The sequence below is a fragment of the Castor canadensis genome, chromosome 11 (genome assembly GCF_047511655.1).
Source record: "Castor canadensis chromosome 11, mCasCan1.hap1v2, whole genome shotgun sequence".
Classification (NCBI taxonomy): domain Eukaryota; kingdom Metazoa; phylum Chordata; class Mammalia; order Rodentia; family Castoridae; genus Castor; species Castor canadensis.
In genome coordinates, this window is record NC_133396.1 from 25536812 (window position 1) to 25549372 (window position 12561).

The window sequence follows — 12561 nt, forward strand, 5'->3', positions numbered from 1 at the left end:
CTGCTTGAGTCACTCTGCCAGTCCTAGTGTATGTTTTAAAATAAACTTTCATTATTTTCCCCCTAAATTATACAATTAATATATACCAAGTAACTTACTTGGTAACAAGTAAGAACGAAACAAAACAAAACCCATAAAAGATGAATAAAAGCGAAGCTTTATTCCTGAGATGCAATCGACACTGGCCTTCCGGTGGTGGTGGTTTTTCCATACCTTGTAGGATGCTGAGAGCAGGAGATCTTCTACACATACATATGCACATACGTGTACAAGTCTTATCTGTTTATTTGGTTTCAGGAAGGATCTCACTATGTAGCCCAGACTGGCCTTGAACTCCTGATCCTCCTGCCTTGGCCTCCTGAGTGCTGGGATTATAGGTGCGCACCACCACAGAAATATTCTGAAAAACATAGTACATAATGTACATACAATTTTAACTTTTTTGGTGGTAACATGCAATTTTAGCTTTCAATGGCTGTTGCTAGTTCTTTTACTCTTTTTTCTTTTTGAGAGACTAGAGTTTGAACTCAGGGCTTCAAGCTAGTCAGGAGATCTACTGCCTCTAGTCCTCATCCCCTTTTTTTTTTCTCTCTTTTTGCAGTGCTGGATATCAAACCCAGGGTCTTGTACATGCAAAGTTTGCTTAAGCACTAAGTTATGCCATAAGCCCAGTTTCCTTGAAAGGCTTCGGCACCTCATTCCTACAGATTATGTCTGTGGGTTTATCACTTGTGCCAATATGATGAAAACCATCACTCTCTTTGTTGCATTTTCCTTTTCTTGAATGTTGGGGGGAGGGGCTGTGCCTCTTCATATGACTATGAAAATATGCTGTGCAGGGCCCTGAGTTCAAATTCCAGTATCACAAAAAAAATTGTTGCTGTACAGTTTAGAATATACATTTACAACTGTGTAAGTTCATACTCAAATAACACTATTCTGCCCCGAGGGAAATGCAAGTAACTTACAGTAGAATGTTTTCTCCTTCCTTCCTAACTTCCCTCCCTCCCTCCCTCCCTTCTTCCTTCCTTCCTTCCTTTTATTGGACTGGAGTTTGAACTTAGGCCCTCAGACACTTGCAAAGCAAGCACTCTACCACTTGAGCCACACCTCCAGTCCATTTTGCTTTGATTATTTTGGAGATGGGGGTCTCAAGAACTATTTACCTGGGTTGGCCTCGAATCATGATCCTCCCAATCTCAGCCTCCCAAGTATCGAGGTATACAGGCATGAGCCACCAGTACCTGGACCTACATTTTCTTAGTATTCTTTTCCAGTTCTGTAGTGATTTTCTTCATTTGCTCCCACTAATGATGATTTGTGTTTTCTCTTTTTTTCCTCAGTCTATCTAAGGTTTTATCAATTTTGTTGATATTTTATTTTTAGAAGAAGCCTTTGGTTCCATTGATTTTTTTTTTCGATTTTATGTTCATTTTCTATTTCATTGATCTCCATTCTTATCTTTATTATTCCTTCCCTTCTGCTTATTTTGGGTTTGGTTTTCTCTTTCACTTTTTTCCTATTTTTGCTTTTGATTTTGATTTTCTGTGTCAGGGTCTGACTATGTGGCCCAGGCTGGCTTGAATTTGTAATCCTCCTGCCTCAGCCTCCTGAGTGCTGGGATTACAGGTGTGTACCACCACACCTGGAGTTTTTCTAATTTCTTACAGTATTGCTGTTGGACCTTTCATCTTTTCTGGTATCAGCATTTCACCACTGCAAGCATCCATGCACTGTAATATGCTATAGTATTCAGTTTCATCCAGTTCAAAATAATTTCTAATTTCCTCTGCAATTTTTCGTTTGATCTATAGATTCTTTAGGAATATTTAATTTCTGGAAGTTTTGTCTAGTGTTGATACTTTTAGTTTAATTCTGTTTTGGTCAAAGAATATATTTTGTATAATCTCTTTTCGTTTTTGGCAGTACAAGGGTTTGAACTCAGAGCCTCACCCTTGCTAGGCAGGTGCTCTGCCACTGGAGCCACTCCACCAGCCCACTTTTGTGTTAGGCATTTTCAAGATAGGGTCTTGAGAACTGTTTGCCCAAGGCTGGCTTCAAGCCCCAATTCTCCTGATCTCTGCCTCCTGAGTAGCTAGGATTCCAGGTGTGAGCCACGGTGAGAGAGTTGGTGAATATTCCATGTGCACTTGGAGAGAACGTGCATTTTGGCATTGTGAGTGGAATATCTGTAAATGCTAATAAGGTCGAGTTATCTGCTAATTTTGCTCAAATCCTCTATGTACTGATATACCTACTGACTTTGTTCTTTTATGAGTTACTAAGTGAAAAGTGTTGAAATTTCCAACTAAAACTGTGGATTTGACTGTTTCTACTTTCAGTTCTATCATGCTTTTTAAATTTTTTTTATCATATCATTTTGAAACTCTTATTAGGAGTGTACCACATTTGTGGTTGATGTGTCTTCTTGGTAAGATGACTTTTTTTTGTGGTATGGGATTTGAACTCAGGGCTTTGCACTTGTTAAGCAAGTATTATACCACCTGAGCCACACTTCTAAACCTTTTTGCATTTTAGGTTATTATTATTTTTTAACAGGGTCTCTTGTTTTTACCCAGGCCAGCTTGCACTGTGATCCACCTATCTCTGGCCTCCTACATAGCTGGGACTACAGGCATGAACCACTCTACCTGGCTTATTAGTTGAGATAGGAACTCACTAGTTTTTTGCCCCAGCTGGCCCCAAACCACAATACTCCCATCTCTGCCTCCTGAGCAGCTGGGATTATAGGCATAAGACTTCATGCCAGGCCATGACTCTTAAAATACTTCTCTTTACCTATGGCTCTGTTCCTTGTTCTGAAGTCTGCCCTGTTTTGGGTGAGCCACTGGTGCTGGCCATTTTCTTTCTTTCTGACAATTTTCTTTTTGAGACAGACTCTGGCTGGCCTAGAATATTTTATGTAGCCCAGGCTGGCCTCAAACTAGTGATCCTCATGCCTCAGCCTCCCAAGTGCAGGAATTGCAGGTATGCTCCACCATATTATCCTGTTTCATTAACATTTTATATGGTAGAGGTCTGCCAGTGATGGTTTCTTTCAGTTTTTGTCTATATGAAAAAGTCATTTCACCTTTAAGGTTAAAATTTATTTACTTTGTTTTGGCAGTACTGGGGATTGAACTCAGGGCCTTGTGTTTGCTAAGAAGGAGCTCTGCTATTTGAGCCACTTCCCCAGCCCCTTTTGTGTTGGTTACTTTTGAAATAGGGTCTCACTTTATGCTCAGGCTACAATCCTATTGGTGCTTCCTCTCATAGCTGGGATGACAGGTGCACACCACTGCGTCTACCCATTATTGAGATAGGGTGTTGTGGACTTTTTACCAGGACTAGCCTCACGCCGAACTCCTCCTGCATTCCACCTCCTGAATAGTTAGGATTACAGGCTTGAGCCAAGTGCCCAGCTAAAAGCTTTTTTAAGTTTACAAGTTGCAAACACAAAGAGTCACAAAATTACTCCAGGAATTCCTGAAAGTCCTTCTCCCAGTTTTCCCCTTATGGTAACAACCTACATAGTAACAAAATTATCAAACTATCAGATTAACACTGATACTATAGTATTGACTTAATCCAGAGACTTTATTCAATTTTTGTCCATTGTCCTTTTTCTGGATCAGTATCTAGTCCAGGACTGTTTATTGCATTTAATTGTCTTTTCTCCTTGATCTCCTTTAATCTGGGACAATTCCCTAGGCTTCCTTTCTTGACACTTCTTGTGATCGCCCTGCAAAAGCAAGGATCAGCTCCCTCACCCCAAACTCAGTTTAAAGGTGGAGACTGATGATGCCACATACACACGACAAGGGCACCAAAGTCAGTTCTGGTATAATGACATTCTCTGGGAGAGCGGATCAGACCCTCAAGCAGGCCTGAGAGTGGCTTGAGAACAAGGAAGAGGTGCAAGTGGCTCTCGGCTTCATTAGGGTCAAGGGTGAGGCCTGGACGAGGGTCTTGTGCACCAGCCAGGGTTTTGTGGTTTGGACTTCCCTGCCAGAGCCAAGGGAGGACACCTCATGTTTGATGGATGACTGAAAAGTCTCACGTTTCTTTTAATTAAATTTAAACTTGGTTAAATGACCCAAGCATTGTATACACATATGAATAATAAAACAATAAAAATTTTAAAAAAAAGTATCCTTTTCAACACTCAAAAAAAATTTTAATTTGGTTAACTAAGCTGTTATGATGTTGGATGTTTTTAAGTGCTGGGCTGTGAAGCCTATGTGCAATGGCAGGTCTGTTGAGGTGCCCATGAGTAGCTGGGTGAAGATCCATGTGTTCCTTCAAAGATGAAGGCAAATTGGCTGAAACAGGCATCTGACAGGACATATTAGCTAAATATATGAGGTATTTTAAAGAGACAGAGAGGAGGAGAGTGGTATGGGATGAGACTGAAGAGACAGGCAGAGACCAGACCATCAGGGCCTTGGAAGGCAGTGCAGTGAGGAGTTGGGAGTTTGTTCTAAGCATGAGAGGGCACTGAGAGGTTTTGAGCAAGGGAGTAGCATGATTCTGGTTGGAAGGTCACTGCACTGTGTGAGGAGTGGAATCTCACAGGAACAAGCAGAGGAAGAGACCATGTAGGAAGCTTCTGTGGCAGTCAAGGTGGAGAAACCACTTGGACTCAGGTGACCAGTGACAGCAGGAGCGGACAGAGCAGTCAAGGTCTAGCTGCATCCTGTAGTAGTTATTATGGGTTTGTCTGCTAGGAGCTAAAGAAATACCAAATGCTTAAGAGAGCTAGGCCCCTAGCCATGAGAGCTTACAACAAATGCAGTGGTTGGCTGTAACATTTTGGGGGAGTGTCACATACTCTTTTGAGAATCATATGAAAGCCACAGACCATCACAACTGGGGAAAAACACGTACTCTCACATGTACCTTCTTTGTACCATTTTACAAATACTTACCGTTCATCGTGATGAGCTCACCTGGTCTAGTAGATGTCAAAGGATGAATAGAGGTCCCCTATGTGTAGAAAACCACACAGACAAAATTGTGGAAAAATGAAGGTGGATCACTGGAGCACCCGGAGCCGCCTGTGCTGGAGGACAGGGTGTTGGTGGAGGAGAGTGAGCCAGTGCTCTCCAACCCCATTGTCAGAGCATCCATCTGCCCACAGCACTGCACAGAGGCAGAAGCCTGGTTCTTGCCCTGGGTGAGAAAGACAGCATGCTTGACCAGTGCTATGGACTGAATGTTTGTAGTTAATGAGAGAGACAGAGACAGAGAGAGAGGGAGAGAGGGGGGAGGGGAGGGGGAAAGAGGAAAGAGGAGAAGAGAAGAGGCGAGGAGAAAGAGGAGTGATATGGAGATGTATACTGGATTGCTATGCATGTTATTAGTTTCTTGATCCACTAAATTTCAGTTTCTGAAATTGCTGATTGCAATTCACTAATTGTTTTTGTTTGTTCTATTTTTCTTACTTTTTCATTATTATTAGTTTTCCACTAAAAGTGATTATCCAACTCATCAAGGAGTCAAACTCCATCATCTTAAAATCCCAATCTAGATTACTTCCTTCTATCCCCTCTATTATGAGCCTGAGAAAGGCTTTTGTTATTGTTCCATGCTTGATGTTCGGATGTAAATCTGCTGAATTTACTTAAACTATAATTTTCCAAGTAGCCAGGAGAAATCTGACTGGAACTGTCTTGGTGCCTGTGGCTCTTGCTCTTCTGTCAGTAAATCAAAAATTTAAAACCATGGTTATGGGATCTGACCATGTGGGTGGAATCCTGGCTCTGCCTGCAGCTGGCTGTCCCACCTGCCTCAATTTCCTCATCATATGGAATGTACGTAAATAGTAATATCTCCTTCTTGGGTAAGCCAGCAAATAAATCAATGCAGGGACTGCTCAAAAATGTTGACCACAATGTTATTTATTATTTTTAAACTGCCAATGGTGTTTGCAGTGGAGAACTGAAAACAGCTCAGGTTTAAGCAGCCCTAAGCTAACTGGAGGGAAGAAGTGTTAGAAGGACTCGCATTGGCGTGCCTTACCAAGGACAGACACTAGAGGGTGCTGGGCGCTCAGAAAGCTGCATGTTCCCAGGTCCAGGGACCTGGACCACAAAGCTTGTCCTGCTTTCCCTGAAACTTTCCCTTTGGGTCTAGTGACTCATCCTGGAAAAGTAGCTGTTGCTTTGGTCTCAAAACAAGAGAGAAAGGCGAGTGCCTATACCAGACAGAAATGTGGCTCCCTCAGACTTTCTGAGTCTTTCTGCTGGACAGTGACCTGGAGGGCGGGCAGTACCTTATTAAACCATAAGCCTAACACATGTAGTGTCCAGTAGCCAGTGTTTGGAGGACATCTGAGACCTAGAAAATTACAATGTAGTAAGTGTTGGAAATGGCCACTGAGCATTGGGGGGGTGCCTGAGGGATGGGGACTGGGGAGGATTGGTCAGAGTCCAGGAGGTTGGGTTCTCTCTGGAGTATACAAAAAAAGATATTTTCTTTCACATCTGGTTTTAGATATTTAAAATAGCTTCATGCTCCATTTCCTTCATTTTCTTCCCGTGGAATGATTTCACCAAGTCAATGGTTCCCTGTAGAACTGCAGGAAAGGCAAATAACAGTTTACATCTATGAGCTCATGCTTCTCCTGTGATCTTTATTATCTCATTTAATTATCTCTTTATCTCACCTAATCATCACAACAACCCTGTGATGCTCATGCTATTACCGGATTCTGTGGATTATGATATGACTAGGTTTCATGACTGGCCACGATCACTCTGACAGGGAGTGACAGGACCCGTGTTTGGCGGCACTGGGGTTTGAACTCAGGGCCTCATGCTTTCTGGGCAAGTGCTCTACCCCTTAAGCTATACTTCCAGCAGGACCAGCATTTGAATCAGATAGTCTAGCTTCAAAAGGTGCTTTTAGGTCAGGGCATGGTGGCACACACCTGTCATCCCAGGTACTCATGAAGCATAATAGGGGGATTGTGGCCTAGGTAAACTTGGGCATAAATTTGAGACCCTATCTCAAAAAATAACCAAAGCAAAAAGGATTGGCGTTATGGCTCAAGTGGTAGAACTCCTGCCTAGCAAGCATGAGGTGCTGAGTTTAACTCACAGTACCGAAATTAAACAAAAAAAACCACCCTGCTACTCTGGCTGGTGTTGGTGGCCCATGCCTGTAACCCTAGCTACTCAGGAAGCAGAGATTAGAAGGACTTTGGTTCAAAGCCATGTGAGACCCTATCTCGAAAAATAGGGCTGGTGGAGTGACTCAAGGTGAAGGCCCTGTAGCAACAATATTGAAAAAAATAAAGTTGGAGAATTCACACTTCCCAATCCCAAAAGCTACAGTAATCAAGACAGTGTGATCCTGGCAGAAAGACAGACAGAGATCAATAGGAGAGAACTGAGAGTCCAGAAATAAACATATATGTCCGTGGTCAAGGTGTCAAAATCATTCAATGAGGAGAGGGCAGAATTTTTTTTCTCAACAAATAGTGCCTGGAGAGCTGGATACCCACAAGCAAAAGAATGAATTTGGGCTAGGTTCATGCCTATTAACCCCAGCACTGGGGAGACTGAGATAGGATTTCAAGTTTGAGACCACCCTGGACTATATACTGAGACACTGACTCAAAAAAATTTTTTTATGAAGAATGAACTTGGGAAACAGCCAAGAGAGCCCACAATTGATGAATGGAATTTATCATTTATATGCAATGGAATTTTATTCAGCCATAAAGAAGAACGATATTTTGTCATTTGCAGGTAAATGGATGGAACTTCATCTTACGTGAAGTTATCCAGGTTCAGAAAGCCAAAGAGCACTTGTTTTCAACAAGCAATGTTACACATAGAAATATATAGAGAGCATGTATCCAAAAGTGGGACTGGTGGAGGAGACCAAGAGAGGAGAAAAAGAAGGAAATAAAGCCAGTGAGTAAGAATGAAGTACGTCACCCCTGTGGAGGGACAAGACACAATGAAACACTGAAAACTGTCCAACACTGGACTGGGGAAAGGGTGAGGAAGTACAGTGGAGGGTTACATTGACTTACGCACAATACATGTGCAGGTATAAAACTCAGGCAAAACCCCACTGAACAATGAACAGACACCTAAACAAAGAAGGACAAGAATGAAAAACAGGTCATGCACTAATGGGAGGGTAAGTTTAAAAGAAGGAAATAAAGAAGAGGTACAGGGGTGATGTACTTTCTACATAAGAATGAAATAGAATTTTTAAACCTGTTGAAATCACCATAAGAAGGGACTAAGGTAGAAAGGAGAAGAGTTGAGGGGATAAACCAATTTGAATCATAATACATATATACACGGAAATGTTACAAGGAAACGCCCTGTGTACATATATTAAACAAATAAGAATGCCTTCTTTCAAAAACGAGGACCAGAAAGGTAAAACAGGTCCTGTTTGAGGGCTGGTATCAGTGGGAAGGGGGAGGACATAAGGAAAGGTTGAAGGAGAGTGAACATGATAGAAATATGATATACTCATAGGAATATGGAAAAATGAGACCTGTTGAAACTTCTAAGAAGTGCAGAGGGAGGATAAAAGAGAATGATGGAGGGGATGAATTCAACTATGATATATTGTAAGAACTTATGTAAATGTCACAAGGTACCCCCAGTGCAACAATAATACGCTAATAAAAATCAAATTAAAAAATAAATAATAAATAAAAAGAATGAATTTGGACTCCTGTCTCTCATCGTATACAAAAATTAACACAACCTGGATGAAAGTCCTTAATGTAAGAACTAAAACCATAAAACTCTTAGAAGAAAACACAGGTGTAAATCCTCATGACCTTGGCTTAGCAGTGGTTTCCTAGAAATGGCCCCAAAAGTATAGCGACTGAAGAAAAAAAAAACAACTAGACTTCATGAAAATTAAAGACTTGTGTGCAAAAGCACAGAATGAGAGAAAATATTTGCAGTGATAGATCCTATAATGGTCTTATATCTGGAAAATATAAGAATTCTTACAATTCAGTAATTCAAAGACAAATAACACAACTTAAATTGGGCAAGCTGGGTGCTGGTGTCTCATGCCTGTAATCCTGGCTATTTGGGAGACTGAGATCAGGAGGATTGAGGTTCCAAGACAGCTGAGGTAAATAGTTCGAGAGACTCCATCTCCAAAATAACCAGAATAAAATGGACTGGAGGTGTGGCTCAAGTGATAGAGCACCTGCTTTACAAGTGTGAAGTCCTGAGTTCAAACCCCAGTCCCATAAATAAATTAAAGAAATAAAACAAAATTAGACAAATGATTAAAATAAACATTTCTCCAAAGAAGATATACCAATGGTTAAAAAGCACGTCATCAACACTGCTAGTCATTAGAGAAATGACCAAAGCCATTCCTACTGTCCTGTCTATAATAAAAAATACAAAAGTGATGGAGGGTGGGGTGTAGCTTAGTGGAAGTGTAGTTGCCCTTGTACTCGAGGTCCTGGGTGGGATCCCCAGCGCTGGAAAAAATCAATAGCAAGTGTTAGCAGAACGTAGAGAAATGGAGCCCTCAAATATTGCTAAAGGGAATATTAAAAAGGTGCAGCCACTGTGGGAAGCAGTTAATTTAGAAAGCTGAACATACCTGAGTATGGTGGGGCACACCTGAAATCTCAGCACTTGGGAGGCCAAGGCAGGAGAATCGAAGTTCAAGACAAGCCTGGGTAACATAACAAGAACCTGTCTCACACACAAAAAATCTTAAACACACATTTACCGCAAGACCCAGCAATTCCACTCCTACACGTGTGCCCAAGAGAATCAAAAGCATATTTACATAAAAATTTGTGTATGAATATTCATGGCAGAATTATTCATAACAGACAAAAAGTGGGACCAACCCAAGTGTCCTCTCAGTTGTTGAGTGGATAAACAAAATGTATCCTTGCAATGGAAAAACAAATGAAATACTGAAACATGTTATAACATGGATGAACACTGAAAACATGCTAAGTGAAAGAAGCATACATTGTATAATTCCATTTATATCACATGTCCAGAGAAGCAAATTCACTGAGATTTGTGGTTAGCAGGGGCTGGAGGGGAGGGTTTAGTGGGAAGTAACTGCCAATAGTTACAGGAGTTCTTTCTGGGTGATGAAAATGTTCAGGAATTAGACATGGTAAATGGTTGAATAACCTTGTGAATGTATGAACAATCACTGAATCGTACATTTCCAAATGGTAAATTTCATGATATGTGAATTATATCTCAAAAAGAAAAATATTTGATATTTTATTCATCTGCAACTCAGTGATTCCCAAACATTTTGATCTTCAAATCCCATTATCCTCGTAATTACTGGGGGCCCCAAACAGCTTTTGTGTATGTTTGGCTTGGTTTTTTTGTGTGTGTGTTTATGTTCATTAACCACTGACATTTACCATGTTAAAAATAAAAACTGAGTTGGGTACCCGTGCTCTACGCATGTAATCCTAGCAACCTTAGGAGGCTGAGGTCAGGAGAATCACAGTTTGAGGCCAACCTGGGCAAATAGTTTGAGAGACCCTATCTTGAAAATAATCAGAGCAAAAGTAGACTGGAGGTGTGACTCAAGCAGTATGGCTCAACTGATAGAGTATCTGCTTTGTAAGTGTAAAGCCCTGAGCTCAAGCCCCAGTCCCACAAAAAAATTAAAAATTAGCAAACAAAAACTGAGAGGGCTGATGATAGATCAGTAGTAGGACACTTGCCTAGCATGCATTAGGCCCTGGAGTGAAAAAAAAAAAAAACTTGAAGAAAAGATTTAAGTACTTATTAATTCATTTATAGTAGCATCAATAAACCACATGTTAACATATATAACTTTATGAAAAGTATTTCTATTTTTCAAAACAAAAAAATAATGAAAAGAGTGACATTGCTTTGCATTTTTGCTAATCTCTCATATGACTGGCTTAATGGAAGATGGGTAGATTCTAGATTCTTCCTAGAGTCTGTTGAAATTTATTGTTTTGATTGAAATATGTGAAAATTCTGACTTCACAGAAAAGAATTGGAAAAGAAGAGTACTTTAACATCTTTGCAAATAATATACTCCTAGACAAGGAGTAGTTTCTCAAGGTTAGTGGTAAATGTGAAACTTGAAACCGGAAACTTTCATTCTCTGTTACATTAAAATCTATTGGTCTGCCATTTCCTTCCTTCCTTCCTTCCTTCCTTCCTTCCTTCCTTCCTTCCTTCCTTCCTTCTTTCCTCCCTCCCTTCCTTCCTTCCTCCCTCCCCTCCCCTCCTCTTCCTTTCCTTTTCTTTTTTTTTTTTTTCTGGAGCATAAAACACACCTTTTTCTAATTTTATTTTTTTATTTTTTTTTTTTCTGACTTTTAAAATTTTTTTTATTATTTTATTATTCATATGTGCATACAAGGCTTGGTTCATTTCTCCCCCCTGCCCCCACCCCCTCCCTTACCACCCACTCCACCCCCTCCCGCTCTCCCCCCTCAATACCCAGCAGAAACTATTTTGCCCTTATCTCTAATGTTGTTGTAGAGAGAGTATAAGCAATAATAGGAAGGAACAAGGGTTTTTGCTGGTTGAGCAAAAACCTTTCCTCTCTCTCCTCTCTCTCCTCTTTCTCCTCTCTCTCCTCCCTCTCCTTCTCTCTCTCCTCTCTCCTCTCTCTCCTCTCTCTCCTCCCTCTCCTTCTCTCTCCTCTCTCCTCTCTCCTCTCTCTCCTTTTTAAAACAGAGTTTCACTATGTAGCCCAGGAAGGCCTAGAAACTCTCCATCCTCCGTCTACTCCCCACATGCCGGGATTACAGATGTGCACCACCACACCACACCCATCATATTTTTTAATGGATATTTTATCCATGCATTATTTTGGAACATTGTTCATTTGGTCTTTTGAGAAATATTTATGTCACTGAGTTATGTTGCTCTTATAACACTGATATATTTTATGATTCAGTATCAAAATACCACATTAGGTAACTTTACCACCAACCTCATTCCAAGAGTCTTAGGTTTGGGGAAAGCTGTTAAGCTCTTGGTGGCCGATAACATTTTCCAACATTCCACTATTCGCTGTAAAACTTGAATTTCATGATTGGCAGTGAACACAGCAAGTTGTTTTCCTTGAAAGGAAAGGCTTGTTTTGTTCACCTTCCAATTTTCTATTGCTCATTCTTTGTCTTTCTTTCTTTCTTTTTTTGGCAGCACTGGAGTTTGAATCTAGGGCCTCACACTTGCTAGGGAGGTGCTCTACCACTCGAGCCGCCACTAATCCTGTTTTGTGTTGTTTTTTTAACAGATTGGGTCCTCAGGAACTATTTCCCCTGGCTGGTTTCAAACCTCAGTCTTCCCGATCTCTGTCTCCTGAGTAGCTAGGATTACAGATTCTTTCAAGTGAAAACAATGTTCCATAAAAAAGGCAACTAGTTCAGTGCAGGACTGGAGTGGCTACAATCACTGTCCTTTGGTGGGCAGCAGAAGTACTCTCTGCTTCTGATCTCATGCACTCCCATGTTGAGCTGTAATAAAGTGAATCACCTGTATGGCCTCATCAAGGGCTTTCCTCAGTGCAGCTGGCATTGGCTTT